Consider the following 15,128-nt stretch of genomic DNA (forward strand, 5'->3'; position numbering starts at 1 on the left):
CACTTTGACACAATGTCCAGTAGTCAGTGTCAATCTGCTGTCCCTCACACAGCCATTAATGTCTAAATTGCTGACAACAAAAGTGAGTCCACCCCTAAGTGAAAAATGTCCAAATTGTGCCCAAAGTGTCAATATTTTGTGTGGCTGGGCCACCATTATTTTCCAGCACTGCCTTAACTCTCTTGGGCATGGAGTTCACACGAGCTTCACAGGTTGCCACTGGAATCCTCTTCCACTCCACCATGACGACATCACGGAGCTGGTGGATGTTAGAGACCCTGTGCTCCTCCATCTTCCCCACAGATGTTCAGTCGTGTTTAGGTCTGGAGACATGCTTGGCCAGTCCAACACTTTTTCCCTCAGTTGTCGTCTTGGAGGTGTGCTTGGGGTTGTTTTCATGATGGCATACTGCCCTGTGGTACAGTTTCCGAAGGGAGGGGATCACGCTCTGCTTCACTTTGTCACAGTACATGTTGGCATTCATGGATCCCTCAATGAACTGTAGCTCTCCATTCTGCAGCCCCAAACCACGACACTCCCGCCACCACACTTGACTGTAGGCAGACACACTTGTCTTTTTACTCCTCAGCTGGTTGCCGCCACACACGCTTGACACCATCTGAACCAAATAAGTTGATCTTGGTCTCATCAGACCACAGGATGTGGTTCCAGTAAACCATGTCCTTAGTCTGCTTGTCTTTCTTGTGCATCATCTTTAGAAGAGGCTTCCTTCTGGGACGACAGCCATGCAGACCAATTTGATGCCATGTGTGGCGGGCGTGTGGTTTGAGCACTGCCAGGCTGACCTCTGCAGCAATGCTGGCAGCACTCAAAAGACAACCTCTGGATATGATGAGGTCTGTTCTGAGTGGAGCCTGTCCTGTTAAACCTGTCCTGTATGGTCATGGCCACCGTGCTGCAGCTCAGTTTCAGGGTGTTGGCCATCTTCTTATAGCCTCGGCCATCTTTATGTGGAGCAACAATTCTTTTGTTCAGATCCTCAGAGAGTTCTTTGCCATGAGGTGCCATGTTGAACTTCCAGCGACCAGTATGAGAGAGAGAGAGAGTGTGAGAGCGAGAACACCAACTGTAACACACCTGAGACCTTGTAACACGAACGAGTCACATGACACCGGGGAGGGAAAATGGCTAATTGGGCACAATGTGGACACTTGTCACTTAGGGGTGAACTCACTTTTGTTGCCAGCAGTTTAGACATTAATGGCTGTGTGTTGAGTTATGTTGAGGGGACAGCAGATTGACACTGTGATACAAGCTGTACGCGGACTACTGGACATTGTGTCAAAGTGTCACATCTTCTGTGTTGTCCCATAAAAAGATAGAATAAAATATTTACAGAAATGTGAGGGGTGTACTGACTTTTGTGAGATATTGTATCCCTTTACAACTCTCTGGTTATTTCGTTGTCTCGGGAAAATAAGACATCTTGTAAGGAGTACGGCTTGTGATTACAGCAAGAAACCTCAGGTATTCCAAGTAATAGTCTTGGCAGTGTGGTGGCCGGTCAGGGTAAGGGGTCGGCCGTTACAACGTCCTCCAAATGCTCCACACGAAGGCAGACCCCCCAGTAGAAGCTCGCCTGACTTCAGCTGGGCTCCTAAGGCTACCAAACAGAGAACTAGCAAAACTTCTATAAACTGACCCAGGGTATAAAAAAAGAGCAGGGATAACCAGAAACCCTCAGCTTGTGTTACTGGGTAAATGAAGAACAACTTGTCAAAGGTCAAGAGGTGCTTGTGCTAAAAAACAGAAACATACAAAGAAAAGCTCAAAAGAGAAAAAAGCTAATAAGCCAATCAAAAGCAAACGAGTCTCAAACGAAATCCTCAAATCACAATTATATAATAATTCTTTACATTAATAGAATGCTTTTTCTCGCTACTCAAAGTCCACCTGCATAACATGACAGCAGCCATTGTTGCACCAGTACACATCCCACACCTGAGATGTAGTGAGAGGCAGTTAGCCAATTAGAGACAGGGGATGATTAGGGGGGCCAGAATGACCAGGCCATGGTGGGCAGTTCAGTCCGGACATCAGGACACACCCAGCTCTTTATAAAGGACGTCCAGGGATAGAGTCAGGACCTCATCTGAAGGATGGCGCCATTTTTACAGGACAGTGTCCTCGTCACTGCACTTGGGGGTATTGGGATCCACATTCAGATACTCAGGGCAAGTGCCCCCTGCTGCCTTCACCAACACCTTTCCCAGTTGAAACCCAAGTTTTTCCCTAAAATCTTTTAAAAACATCACAATAAATCAAAAAAGCACAACACTCACAGCAACCGGCACAAAAGAATGATTCCAAACTCCTGAACCTTCTCGGCCAATATTACACAGCCTAAGGGGATTGGTCAGAAGCAGTGCTGTCAGGGTGTCCCCGCTTCCTGGGACTGCGCCCACAAAGAACAAGAAACATAACAACATTATAAAATTACACACAAAATCAACATAAAGAAGATCAAGTCAGAATTAACCAAACAACAGCAAACCAAAAATGCACGTAATTCTGAAAAAGACACAATACAGAAAGAAGAGGAAAAAAAATAAAATAAAAAACAGAGCAGCTCATTAAATGCAACCAACTGCAGGTTGTGGCAAGCGGCTGGGGGTGGTACCCAGCTGGGACGCCTGGAAGGACCGGAAGAAGGATTATGGCTCCTCCAGACCACGAGGGGGCAGCCACCCTGGTGGCTATGGGGTCCACGGGAAAGGAGCATGGAAGCTCAACCCTACAGGGGCCCGTGGTCACCGCCAGGTTGCGCCGCCTGGAGGGTGTATCTGGGTGCACAGCCGGCACTTCCGCCACAAGTTCATCGGGAGGCACCTGGAGCACGTCCGGATGGATATAAAAGGGGCCGCCTCCCTCCATTTGTTAGCTGGAGTCGGGTGGAAGAGGACGAAGCCTGGAGGAGAGGAGTGGAGGCGGTCAGGAAGAGAGGCATTGTGTGAGGCCTGGACTGAGGGTGCTTGGTGAATGTACAATAAACATGTGTTGGTGGTTGAACCTTCGGTGCCCGCCTGTCTGTGTCCGGGCCAGCTTCCACAAGGTAAAGTGATGATGAAGCCTGCAGCCACAAGGGGGCACCAGGAGCGAGTGTGACAGCCCCCGTTTTAAACAGACGCCTTCATCAACGTTCAGTGCCGGACGCCACACGTGACGTTATGAAAGAAAGCAGACAGGTAGCTAAACTTTGCTCAGAAAAAGAAAATAAATTCAAACCGCGCACTGCGACAGTAATAAAACACGCGGCCGCAAATTTGCTTCATTTTCCGAATGAAGTAAAAGAGAAAATAAATGAGTCTTATTATCGGGTCCCTATTATGAGACCCCCAGCCTAGGATATGATATCAGCGACATGAAATAGCGCAGCAGGAGTGGTACAGACGAGAGGCGCACAGTGGGCTGCCCAATTACTTGCTTGTCATGTGCCAATAAGATGTGCCAGCCTCTGATTTATTCATGACTCCATATGTCATAGACGCCACAAAGCAGCGATTATATTCTGAAGCCTGTCAGTCAGTCAGACGCACACGGCGTGTGAAGAGCAGGCGACGGCGCTACCGGGAAATGAAGTCCGAGTGGATATTAATGCTGGGGGCAAAAAAAAAATGCAAAAATCAGAAATAAATTCACCTCTTTAATATCACAGAACAATTGTAAGTTTTTCAATTACCAAAATATCCCACCCCTCCCCTTACCACTTCAGGTCGGTAGAATTATCGAGGCCTAATCAAGATGAAGGAAATTAAAATTGCATCTTTATTACGTGGCATTCATCCAGAATGCACCTGAACAAATCCTGTCCTAAACACTGCTGGGTTTTTAAATCGGGTGGGGTGGGGGGGGCAACTTCCTATGGCAGTGGACATACTTTGATGACCTAAAATACGCTCGGCCTATCATTCACATCCAGATTTATGAAACACTAGCTGTGTAAGCCTGTGCTCCTAGAAATAATGGATTCCGGCACTTCAACTGATCAATCGCCTCCGTTATGCATTAGCGGCTAAGCGAGGGTCTCTTTCCTTGGCGGTTTCGTCTTGTCGATGTGCTCGCCCCCTTTGTCTATTAGCGGCTAAGCAAGTTGCTCTCTCCTCGGAAGTTTCACTTTGGCGACTTTCTTTAGACTTCATGCTGTAGCCTCTCACTTCTGGGCTGGACAGACAGACAGACAGACGGACAGACTTCCATGCGTAGACGTTTATATATAAGATACCCTCACTACTGTTAACTGCGGGTGGGCACTCCATTTCCTCCCAGAACAGCCTCAGTTCTTGGTGGCATGGATCTGACACGACAAGATGTTGGAAACTCTCCTTTTGTGATTCTGGTCCGTGCCGACATGACCAGCTTGGCCCGATTCTGACAGAGTTGTTCTCTGAACGTTCATCTAGACAGGAAGGCCACTTGAAGAGCACTGGACTCCTTGTCACGTACCCCAAGGACGTCTGATTTTTGACAAACGTGCACGGTCAGGCAAGATGGAGCCAATTAAAGTACGAGTAGACTGTGGGTCAGCCACAACACTCAAACAGGCGATGATTGATTGGCATTAACAGGACCAAAGCGAGCCATGAAGACATTCGCCATTACCACCTGTGTGGACTGTTGGCATTAGATCAGTCAGGTGCGTGGATTTATGTTGTTGATGCCATCAGGAGAAATCAGGTGGGGTGGACAGCCATGGCCCTTGACCCGGCCAGGACGCCCTATAATGGAGGGTCTGGGGGAGGTGGCCTATCCAGACCATTACCTCCCCCAGAGTGCTAGAGGGCAGTGCCACGGGTTTGGAGCATGGAAGCTCAATCACCCCTGTTGGGAGCCTGTGGATACCACCAGGGGGCACCTGGAGAACTTCTGAGTCCTTTGGGGCAACACTTCGGCCACACCCAGAAGTAAGTCAATGAGCACCTGGAGCACCTCTGGGTGCCTTATACAAAGGGCCAGAGTCAGGTGGGAGAAGATGAGGCCTGCTGAGAGAGGAGTGGAGACGAAGAGAGAGAGAGAGAGTTTGGTGCTGTACACATGGGAAACGGGGGAAGACCACAGTGTCCTCATCTTCTGATAACGCACCACGTCACAAAGCTCAGGTCATCTCAGACTGGTCTCTTGAACATGACGATGAGCTCACTGGCCTCCAAAGTCAGCAGATCTCAATCCAGTAGAGCACCTTTGGGATGTGCTGGAACAGGAGACGCGCATCATGAGAAATCTGCACCAACTGCGTGATGCTGTCATGTCAATATGGACCAGCATCCTCGAGGAAGGTTTCTAGCGCCTTGTTGAATCAAAGCCATGAAGACTTATGACAGCTCTGAAGGCAAAAGGGGGTCCAACTGGGTACTAGCAAGGTGTACCTAATAAAGTGGCCAGGGAGTGTAGGTGGACATATCATGATTTGATCTTCATTTGTGCAGTATCTATAGATACAAATGTCATATTCACATGTCGTCGTCTACTACATAATTTAAATAAGCATACATGCAGATCTCACATGTGGAGACGGTAAGCCCATCGCTACAATTATCACACCCTCAAATGGCTCCAATTACAGTAAGCAGTAAAAGATCAGAACGTCATTAGAGAGGATCTCGTCTGAACCCGCCACACCGAAACTAACTCAGACATTTCATTTGCTCTGCTCTTTGTAGCTGACGTGCGTCTTATTGCCATGCTGAGATCAAAGGAGATCTTTGGGGCCTTCGGAAAGGAGGAGTCTGGGGAGAAAAAAAAAATAATTGAAAACGTGTCCCGAACAATCAACGTCAGTGTGAGAGAAAATCTCAAACAGCTGCTGAGTAGGCCACCCCAGGAGTGCAAAACGCTGAAGGAAGACTCTAAGACGGCCAGGATTTCATGACAGGACCACCTGCCACTGTGGACGTCAAAGCGTATGAGATAAGCTGCACAGATGAGATCTGCGTGGAAGGCGTGCCAGGAGGAAGCCAGAATGAACACCAGGGCAGGAATAAAGATTATCCACACACACCTACACCTACTCACTAATATGTAATATTCGATCATTTTCCTCAATAAATAAATGACCAAGTCTAATATTTTTGTCTCATTTGTTTAACTGGTTTCTCTTTATCTACTTTTAGGACTTGAGTAAAAATCTGATGATGTTTTAAGTCATATTTACAAACTTCCAAGCACAACTGTAAGCAGAGAGCAGGACTTCTGGAACGAACTGCTCTTCCTATCAGGCGGGGCAGAAACAGAGCTGTGTGGCCACCGTACCAGAGGACGAGTGACAGCATCTGACCAGAAGAACGTGACAGCAAACCTGCATGAGTATGATTGGGGGAACAATCACAAGATCCACTACGTCGTCAGGCCAAGAGTCTAACAACAACATCTGTAGAGCTTCGAGTGTTCGCAGGAGCACAGTGGCCTCAATAATTGTGGGACCTTGAAAAGACGCAATGCCCCAAGAAAAAACAACGCAGGAGTGGCTTTGGGACGAGTCTCTAAGTGTCCTTAAGGAGGCCTAGCCAAAGTCCAGCACATCTGTGGAGAGACCTCAAGATGGCAGTTCACGGGCACTTCACATCCAAATCTAACAGAATTTGAGAGGATCGGCCAGGAAGAGCGAGATAAGCTGCCCAAATCCAGGTGTGCAAAGCTTGTAGAGACGCCACAAGAAGACACCAAGCTGGACTTGCTGCTTTCTATAAAGGTGCTGAATCAGGGGCCTGAAGGCTTTTAGGAAGGAGAGACTTATATTTTGATTTAAGAAATTTGTAAACTTTCGGGTCACACTTTGTCATTAAGGGTCACTGAATGTAGATGGATGGTCAAAAATGCTGAGTTTGTGAATTTCAAATGAAACGTAAAACACAATAAAGCGCGGCGAGAGTGAATCCAACGTATTTTACACACGGCATGAAATCTCTTTAACTCTGAGGTGTAATAAAGAGGGTCACTGGATTGTGTAACTGGGATGACTGCAGCAGACCCATGCTGGGAAAACCAAACCACACTACTGTTTTTAAGGCGCCTTCAGCATGGGAAAGGCGCTATATAAATAAAATGTACTATTATTATTGCTATACGTCTGACCAAGAAGCAACATGTCACCACTCTCCAGCGTCCTGAGAAACAAGAATGGATTAAAGGGGCTGAGCACAAGCTTGAACATTAGTTGGTGGCATCTGCAGCGCGTTAGTAAAGCCAACGATCCATTAAAATGCTGGCCAGTTTTTGCCCTCCAGGATCTCCGCTCCTCTTGCTATCCATTTTCTTCCGTATTTGTACCTCACATTTTCCCAGTTTTTCATGCATTGAAATGAGAAATGCGTTTCAGGAAATACATAGCTACCAAACTGACCAATCAGAGTCATAGGGTTCTGCGTGGGGTTCACGTCAACTCGCTGCGTCGTCACATCGAGGAGGTCAGCATAGGCTCGTTACAGAAGTAGAAATCGGCCTTTAGGGCTACAAATACAAGTGCAGTACAACATTACAAGTGGAAACAGAACACACACTGGCACCTGCCAGTCTGAAAGAGAAACACAACATGAAGCAGCTCAAGTGGCGAACACTTTTTATAGTCACCGTAACTAAGATTGGCCAAGGCCTACTGAGTGACACCGCCAGGAGGAAATCTGCCGGTACAGAAGGAGACGTCCTGCCGACAGAGCACCGCTGCTGTTACAGACACACAGAAGGCAGACATCTGCTTCATACCAGCGCGCAATGCGGGCACCTGATGCGGTATCGCTGCACACTACATGCAGTAGCTGGCGAGGGCCCTGAATCCAAAGTTTACTGGAGTCTGAGCAGCACTGCGACTTGAGCAACTCCCTTTACTCCTTTATAATGCCGCCATTACCCGGGGAGGTGTCTCAGTGGAGGAGGGCGCCAGTTGTTAAAGTGAACCTTAAGAAGCCATCAGGATCAAAGCCCAGTGAGGTCTTTTTGTTTCGATACTTCACTGCACCACGTGATTGTAGTTTTCTCCGGACTGGTTGTGTTGTTCTGAGCCCACGTGTTTGTGTGATTTTGTCTGGTTTGGAAAACATCTTTAGCTTACAAGGGCTCCCAGCATCTATAAATCTCTACATACAATGGCATCAGGGCAGGACAAACCTTTCTGCAGTTTTCCAGAGTCTGTCCAGAGGTGACTTCACTTCAGTCATCTGAATGTGTAAAAGTGGCTCATGTTGCGCGTGTTAGTCTTTTGTTGGATTTCTTTTGGCATCGGAAATGTTTTACCTGTTTAGTACCATAAATATACAAAAATGTATTATAAATTAAATTAAAAAAAAGTTTGTCTGGGGATGCCACATGTCTCTGTCTCAGCAGCCAGCCTCACACAGACACACACACACGTGATCTGATGACGCTATGATTAGAACATTACAACACTCTAGATAAGAACAGGCCATTCACCCCAACAAAGCTCGCCACTTATTTCTTCTAAAATCACATCACGTCGAGTTATGAAAGTCCCAAACGTCTTACTGTCTTCCACATTACTCCAAGTGTCTGTTGTTCTTTGTGTAAAGAAAATCTTCCTAATGTTTGTGTGAAATTTACCCTTCACAAGTTTCCAACTGTGTCCCCGTGTTCTTGATGAACTCATTTGAAAGTCACCATCTTGATCCACTGGACTAACTTCTCTTCATCATTTTAAACACTCCAGTCAGGTCTCCTCTTCATCACTGTAAAGGCTCAGCTCTTTTAATCTTTCCTCATCACTCATCCCCTGTAACCCTGAATCAGCCCAGTCGCTCTTCTCTGGACCTTCTCTTGTGCTGCTGTGTCTTTATGGAGACCCAAACTGCACCCAGGACTCCAGATGAGGCCTCACCAGTGTGTTATAAAGCCTGAGCAGAACCTCCTGTGACTTGTACTGCACACGTCAAGGCGCTATATAACCTGACAGTCTGTTAGCCTTCTTCATGGCCTCTCAACACTGTCTGGAAGTCGATAGCTTAGAGTCCACTACGACTCCTAACTCCTTCTCATAAGGTGGACTCTCGATTTTCCGACCTCCCGTTGTGTATTCAGACCTCACATTTTTACTTCTTATGTGTAATTCTTTACATTTACTGACATTAAATCTCATCGTTCACAAATCTGCTCAAGCCTGTCTATCCAAGTCTTTCTGTGATGATATAACGGATTCCAAATTATCTGCTAATCCATCTCTCTTGGTTCATCTGCAACCTTAACCAGCTTGTTAATAATCGTTCTGTCTCACTTTTCTCACAACTTATTTAGTGTAATAAACTTAAAATAAGCAGTAATCAGGAGGCCAAAACAGATCTGCGGACTTGTGCACTGAAAACTCTCTCAGACTGATACCTCATAACCGTTGTAGATGTCACATGGGCTGGACGGGCAACCCAGCCAGGAGATGGGATGATTCCTTAACTAGACAGGAGACTCCTAATAGGCACATAAGCATCCGGTTTGGGGAGGAAAAAAGGAGCAGACCCAGTAGGAAAGGATGGACAGACAGCCTATTGAAAAGAAAGGATAATCGCTGTGGGTTTGTTACTCTCCCAGCACGCTAGATGGCAGCAGCACCAGATATCGGTACATAGTGGAAAGCATGCAGGGAAACGTAGTCCAGCACAGCAGCCCTGCTGGAGTCACTGGGTGTCGCTCCTTGCTCTAATGGACTTCTGTATGACCCAGAAGTGCTTCCATCAGGCAGGGGCCCTGGCACCAGAAGTGCTCCCGGGTCCTCAATAAAAGGCCAGGCGAGTCGGAGCTGGGAGGACGTGGGGCAACACTCAACTGGAGGAGGGCAGTGCGAAAGAGTGGTAAGAGTTGGACTGGAGAAGAGATTTTGTGTATACTGGAGACAGAAACCTGTGCTTTGTGCTTTTGCAACTTTGAAAAGGATTTTTGGTGAATAAACCAACCTTTATTTGAACCCGGGACTGTGCTTGTGTGTTCGTGTCGGGGTTTGGGCTCGCTGACATCGTGAAGGCACGTAAGACTGTGACGATTTGGGTTGGCTGCAGCTGTCACAAGAGCCATGAACTCGGAAGCATCGATAACGTGAGTCCGGCAATGAGGACACTTAACGGTCAACAGAAAGGCACAACAAGGTTTTGTGCAGTGCAGGGTCTTCTCAACAAGTCAATCAATGAAGGATCCAATAAAAACAGCATAAAAATCACTCGTCACACACATGCGCCTGGGAGACCGCAGACCGATCAAAGGTAATTTCACGCCTGGCCATGGGCAGCAGGGTGAGCATATCTTTCCTCTGATATTCCTGCAGATCAAATTCCAGAAATTCTGCCCGAGTCCAAAGATGTCACTTCTGGTTCCGCCCCCCAGATGACATCACTTCCCCTGACCTGCCTTATAACCCCGAGACCCTCCCACTGTAATCAGTTCCATCTTGGACTCAATGCTGCACATACCTGCAGTACAAAGTTGGCCTTTCTGCAGCCAGGATTCAAGTGGGTGTCCCAAAGCTTTTTCTGTGTGTCGAGTTGTATCATTTTCACAGACATCTAAATAAACAACGTTTCAAAAAATCCAACGATAAAACTCTGCAGACGTCGGCTTCCCTCGAAGCCACGACTGCCCAGAGCTCCTCACCCGTACCCTCTAAGCCCAACTTGTGCTGCTGTGGACCACCACTTCATCACAAAGACGAGATGAGAGAAGGAAACGAGTTTCTCCGCACATCTAAATGTTAGGAGAGCGGCTGTTTGATCCAAGGAGAAGCCTGTATGGAAAATTCAAGAATTCAAGAGGTTCGCTTTCTGAGATATTACACTCCGTAACACTGGTGACCACCTTTGGAAACCGAAATGAAACAAACCATTGGCTCCCACTAAATGTATAGAAGGAGATGGTTTCCGGTGGGGTGAGAGTAAACCGTAAATCAGCTGACCTGGGCAATCGCCCAGTCATGGGGGACATTTTACCAGCGCAAGACGCAGAAGAAAACTATTCTAGAGTTTCATAACTTTACAAAAAGCGATTAAGCCACAGGAGGAAAGATGAAGATTGTAACCTGCAGCCCCGTGAGCGTCCCATTGACTGCGTACGTGGAATCCTTTTAAATCATCTGTCAGCCGCAGCCGCTTCAGCTCCATGCCATCGGATTTTTGTAAACTGCCCGTGCGTATGCAAATCATGAGTTTGGCTTTCCACAGACAGGCAGCGGCTGGCAGCCAAAGCTTGCTGTTCTCGACTTGCTTAAAGATCAAACCTGAGCTTAAAATAATCATAAAGAACAGATGGACGGGCAGATTTACCTCCACCCTCCTGTGCTGTGAGGATGAATGGACAGTAACTGGGGTCCATCACAGTTAATAAGCGTCTCTCAATGTCAGAGACGGTGCTGCGCCACTTCTGCGGGTTACACAAACAGTCAAGCAGGAAAAAGTGGGAGGTCATCCATGGTGCACCTAAATACACCCCCCCCCCCCCCTTTAGACCCACTCATTCAGGATAAGAGAGAACCAAACCACACCCCCAGTCCAAAGTGGCAAACCCATGTTAAGTGCCCACTGCAGACACCTGTCCACCTGTGCAGGTATGATCATCTTCTTATTATTTTGGCTGGTCCCGTTTGGGGTCGCCACAGCGGGTCATCTGTCTCCATATTCTCCTGTCCTCGTCATTTTGATCTGTCACAACCATCACCTTCATGTCCTCTATCACCACATCCATAAACCTCCTCTTAGGCCTTCCTCTTCTCCTCTTGCCTGGCAGCTCTATCCTAAACACCCTCCTCCCAGTATACCCAGCATCTCTCCTCTGCACCAAACCAACTCAATCTCGCCTCTCTGACTTTGTCTCCAAACTGTCCAACCTGAGCTGACTCTCTAATGTCCTCATTTCTAATCCCGTCCATCCTCATCACTCCCAATGCAAATCTTAGCATCTTTAACTCTGCCACCTCCTGCTCTGTCTCCTGCGCCACCGTCATCAGCCCATATAACATAGCTGGTCTCACTGCCGTCCTGTAGACCTTCCCTGTCACTCTTGCTGATACCCGTCTGTCACAAATCACTCCTGACACTCTTCTCCACCCACTCCACCCTGCCTGCACTCTCTTTTTCACTTCTCTTCCACAATCTCTGTTACTCTGTACTGATCACAATGTCCACAGCAAACATCACAGTCCACAGGGACTCCCGTCTAATCTCGTCTGTCAGCCTGTCCATCACCATTTCCAATAAGAAAGGGCTCAGAGCCGATCCCTGATGTAATTCCACCTCCGTCACTCCTACCGCAGACCTCACCACGGTCACACTTCCCTCGTACATATCCTATACAACTCTCACGTACTCATCATACAAGACCACAGCTCCTCTCAGTCACCCTGTCATATGCCTTCTCCAGGTCCACAAAGACACAATGCAACTCCTTCTGGTTTTCTCTATTCTTCTCCATCAACACCCTCAGAGCAAACATCTCATCTGTGGTGCTCTCTCCTGGCATGAAACCATCCTGCTGCTCACTAATCATCACCTCCCTTCTTAACTGAGCTTCCACTACTCTGTCCCATAACTTCATGCTGTGGTTCATCAAATTTTTCCCCCTGTAGCTGCTACAGATCCTGCAAATCCCCCTTATTCTTAAATATCGGCCCACTAGTACACTTCTTCTCCACTCCTCAGGCATCTTCTCACTTTCCAAGATTCCATTAAACAATCTGGTTACAATCTCCACTGTCACCTCTCCTAGACACCTCCATGCTTCCACAGGTATTCCATCTGGACCAATGGCTTTTCCATTTTTCATCCTCTTCCTCGCTGTCCCTACTTCCTCCTTGCTAATCCATTGCCCTTCCTGATTCACTATCTCCACATCATCCAACCTCTTCTCTCTCTCGTTCTCTTCATTCATCAGCTGCTCACAGTACTCTTTCCATCTGCTCAACACACTCTCCTCACTTGTTTCCATCTTTATCCTTTATCACCCTAACCTGCTGCACATCTTTCTCAGCTCAGCTCCTCTGTATGATATCTGATTTAAAATGATCAAAAGAGGTGAATAGGCTTCCAAATTCCACGGGCCAGATTTGAGCTACACCGTGTTCGATTCCAAAATTGGCCTCACCCTAGGCGGCCTGACCCCAAAGTCAAAAGGCAGGTCTCAAGGCCTGCACAGGCCCAATATGGAGCTCAAGCTTTAAAAATTCAAAACTGTATTAAAAGGGGAGAATAACTATAAACCTCCGACATGACACCAACAAAGACTATTAATAAATAAGGTTTACTTTAAAAATAATTAAAAAATAAAGAACCCTGAGAAGTTTCAAAGGCAAGGCCTAAACATGCAAACCAAGGCAAACAAGTCCAAGTCCATAAACCAAAGGAAAAATCCAAAGCTGACAATCCACAGTAACCTAAAAAACCAACTCGACGCTCACTTTGATAAACAATCTTCACACCACCAACCTCAATGAACCTCTGAGTGACCAACAGCTCAACCGGAGCTATAAAGGTTTGGGGTGGTCCCTCAGCAGTGACATCATGGTGGCCCCGCCTCTTGAGGGATTGTCCTCTCACAGAACACATGGAATAGAAGTAAACTGTATAAATGTGTAATATTTAAATACAACAATCCCCTCAGCAGTTGGGACGTTATGGACAATGCAAATAAGAACACAATTAGTAAACAATAGTAAATGATCAGTCCCCTGAAAACAATGAGGTCATTATTTGTTGTTACAACTTATTGTATTTTTTTTTTTTAAATAAACGCTTATTTTTGATTTTGATACTTGCAACATACTACAGAAAAAGTTTGGTAACAAACGGACTGCTTTGTGACGTTGCCATTCCACCTCACCACACTTAACAAACGTTTCAGTGCTGGAGACACCAAAGTACGGGGTGCTCCAGGTGTCACTTTGTCCCCTTCCTCTTACAGACAAGTCTCATGGTGTGCAACAGTGTGTGTGTGTGTGGGGGGATCTTCATTGTGAGATTTTGTGCACAGTGACGCAGTGGCAGTGCTGCTGTCTCACAGACCAGGGTTTGTGTCTCGGGGTCCTCCCTGCGTGGAGTCTGCATGTTCTCTCCGTGTCTGAGTGGGTTTCCTCCCACAGTGCAAGGACAGACAGGTTAGGTGGATTAGAGATCCTAAATTGGCCCGTGTGTCTGGTTGGGTTTGATGTGTGTGTGTTTTTTTTGGCCTTAGGATGTCCAGGGTTTGTTCCTACCTTGTGCCCTGTGCTCCAGCAGACCCCCCGTGACCCTGTTCAGGGCTCAGTGGGTTAGAAAATGACTGACTGACATTCTCAATTAGGAATGTCGAGTACCTGCACCCTGGGCCAATGCAGCCATATCCTTGTAACAAGTGTAGAATGTTTTTTTTTTTTTTTTTGCTGAAATCTGCACGGATGCCCATGGAAGAGACGCCATCTTGAAGGCACTGCATGTTGCTCCAAAATCGGTGTGGACTTTTTGAGCAATAATGGTGCCGGCACAGAAGTGCATGTTCCCCTGGCCTGGGGCACTGACCACCACAGACGCTGACTTCTGGGCTGGTGACTATCTGGAGGGTCATTCTCTTCTCTGGCCCAGAGGACACAATGTGCAACTCCTACCAAAAAACAGACCTGAAATGTCGATTGGGCCGACCCCAACACATGTTCTCACAGAGTCTCAGAAGTCGACAGCACGTCTGGACACGGTTAACACACGCCTTCCTATTCACACAGCACATTTAACTACATCTTGAGAAACTTGATGAAGGTTTGCCAAAGACCTCCTGAGCCCATGTGGTGTTGTCTCTTACTGGTGATACTCTGACCTCCTGGACATGCTCCTGACTTAGCTAGACGCTGTCACCAATAAAGCATCCTGAGAACATTCATGTCACGTGGGGTTCCTTCTCAGCCAAGGGAGTGCAGGGCTCACTCATAATTTTGAATAAAGAATGGGACCAAAATATCCTGTGAGAGCAACTTCTCCCAACCATCCAAGAACTGTTTGGTGACCAACACGACGGAGCACTGGGCCATAAAGTGAGAACTGGGGGAACAAAACATCGAAATTTGGGGTCCACAGCCACGAAACTCCACAGACCTTAATCCCATTGAGAACTTGTGGTCAAGAGGCGGGTGGACAAACAAAAACCCACCAATTCTGACAAACTCCAAGCAC

At 47.2% G+C, this 15,128-nt stretch overlaps 1 protein-coding gene across 2 annotated transcripts in view; it reads right to left on the bottom strand.

Moving 5' to 3' along the window:
* The window catches only part of gtf2e1 (general transcription factor IIE, polypeptide 1, alpha), a 154,050-nt gene that overhangs the window by 12,438 nt on the left and 126,484 nt on the right, over window positions 1-15,128 (bottom strand). The window lies entirely within an intron of this gene.

This window comes from Polypterus senegalus, chromosome 2 (genome assembly GCF_016835505.1).
Source record: "Polypterus senegalus isolate Bchr_013 chromosome 2, ASM1683550v1, whole genome shotgun sequence".
NCBI classification, from domain to species: domain Eukaryota; kingdom Metazoa; phylum Chordata; class Cladistia; order Polypteriformes; family Polypteridae; genus Polypterus; species Polypterus senegalus.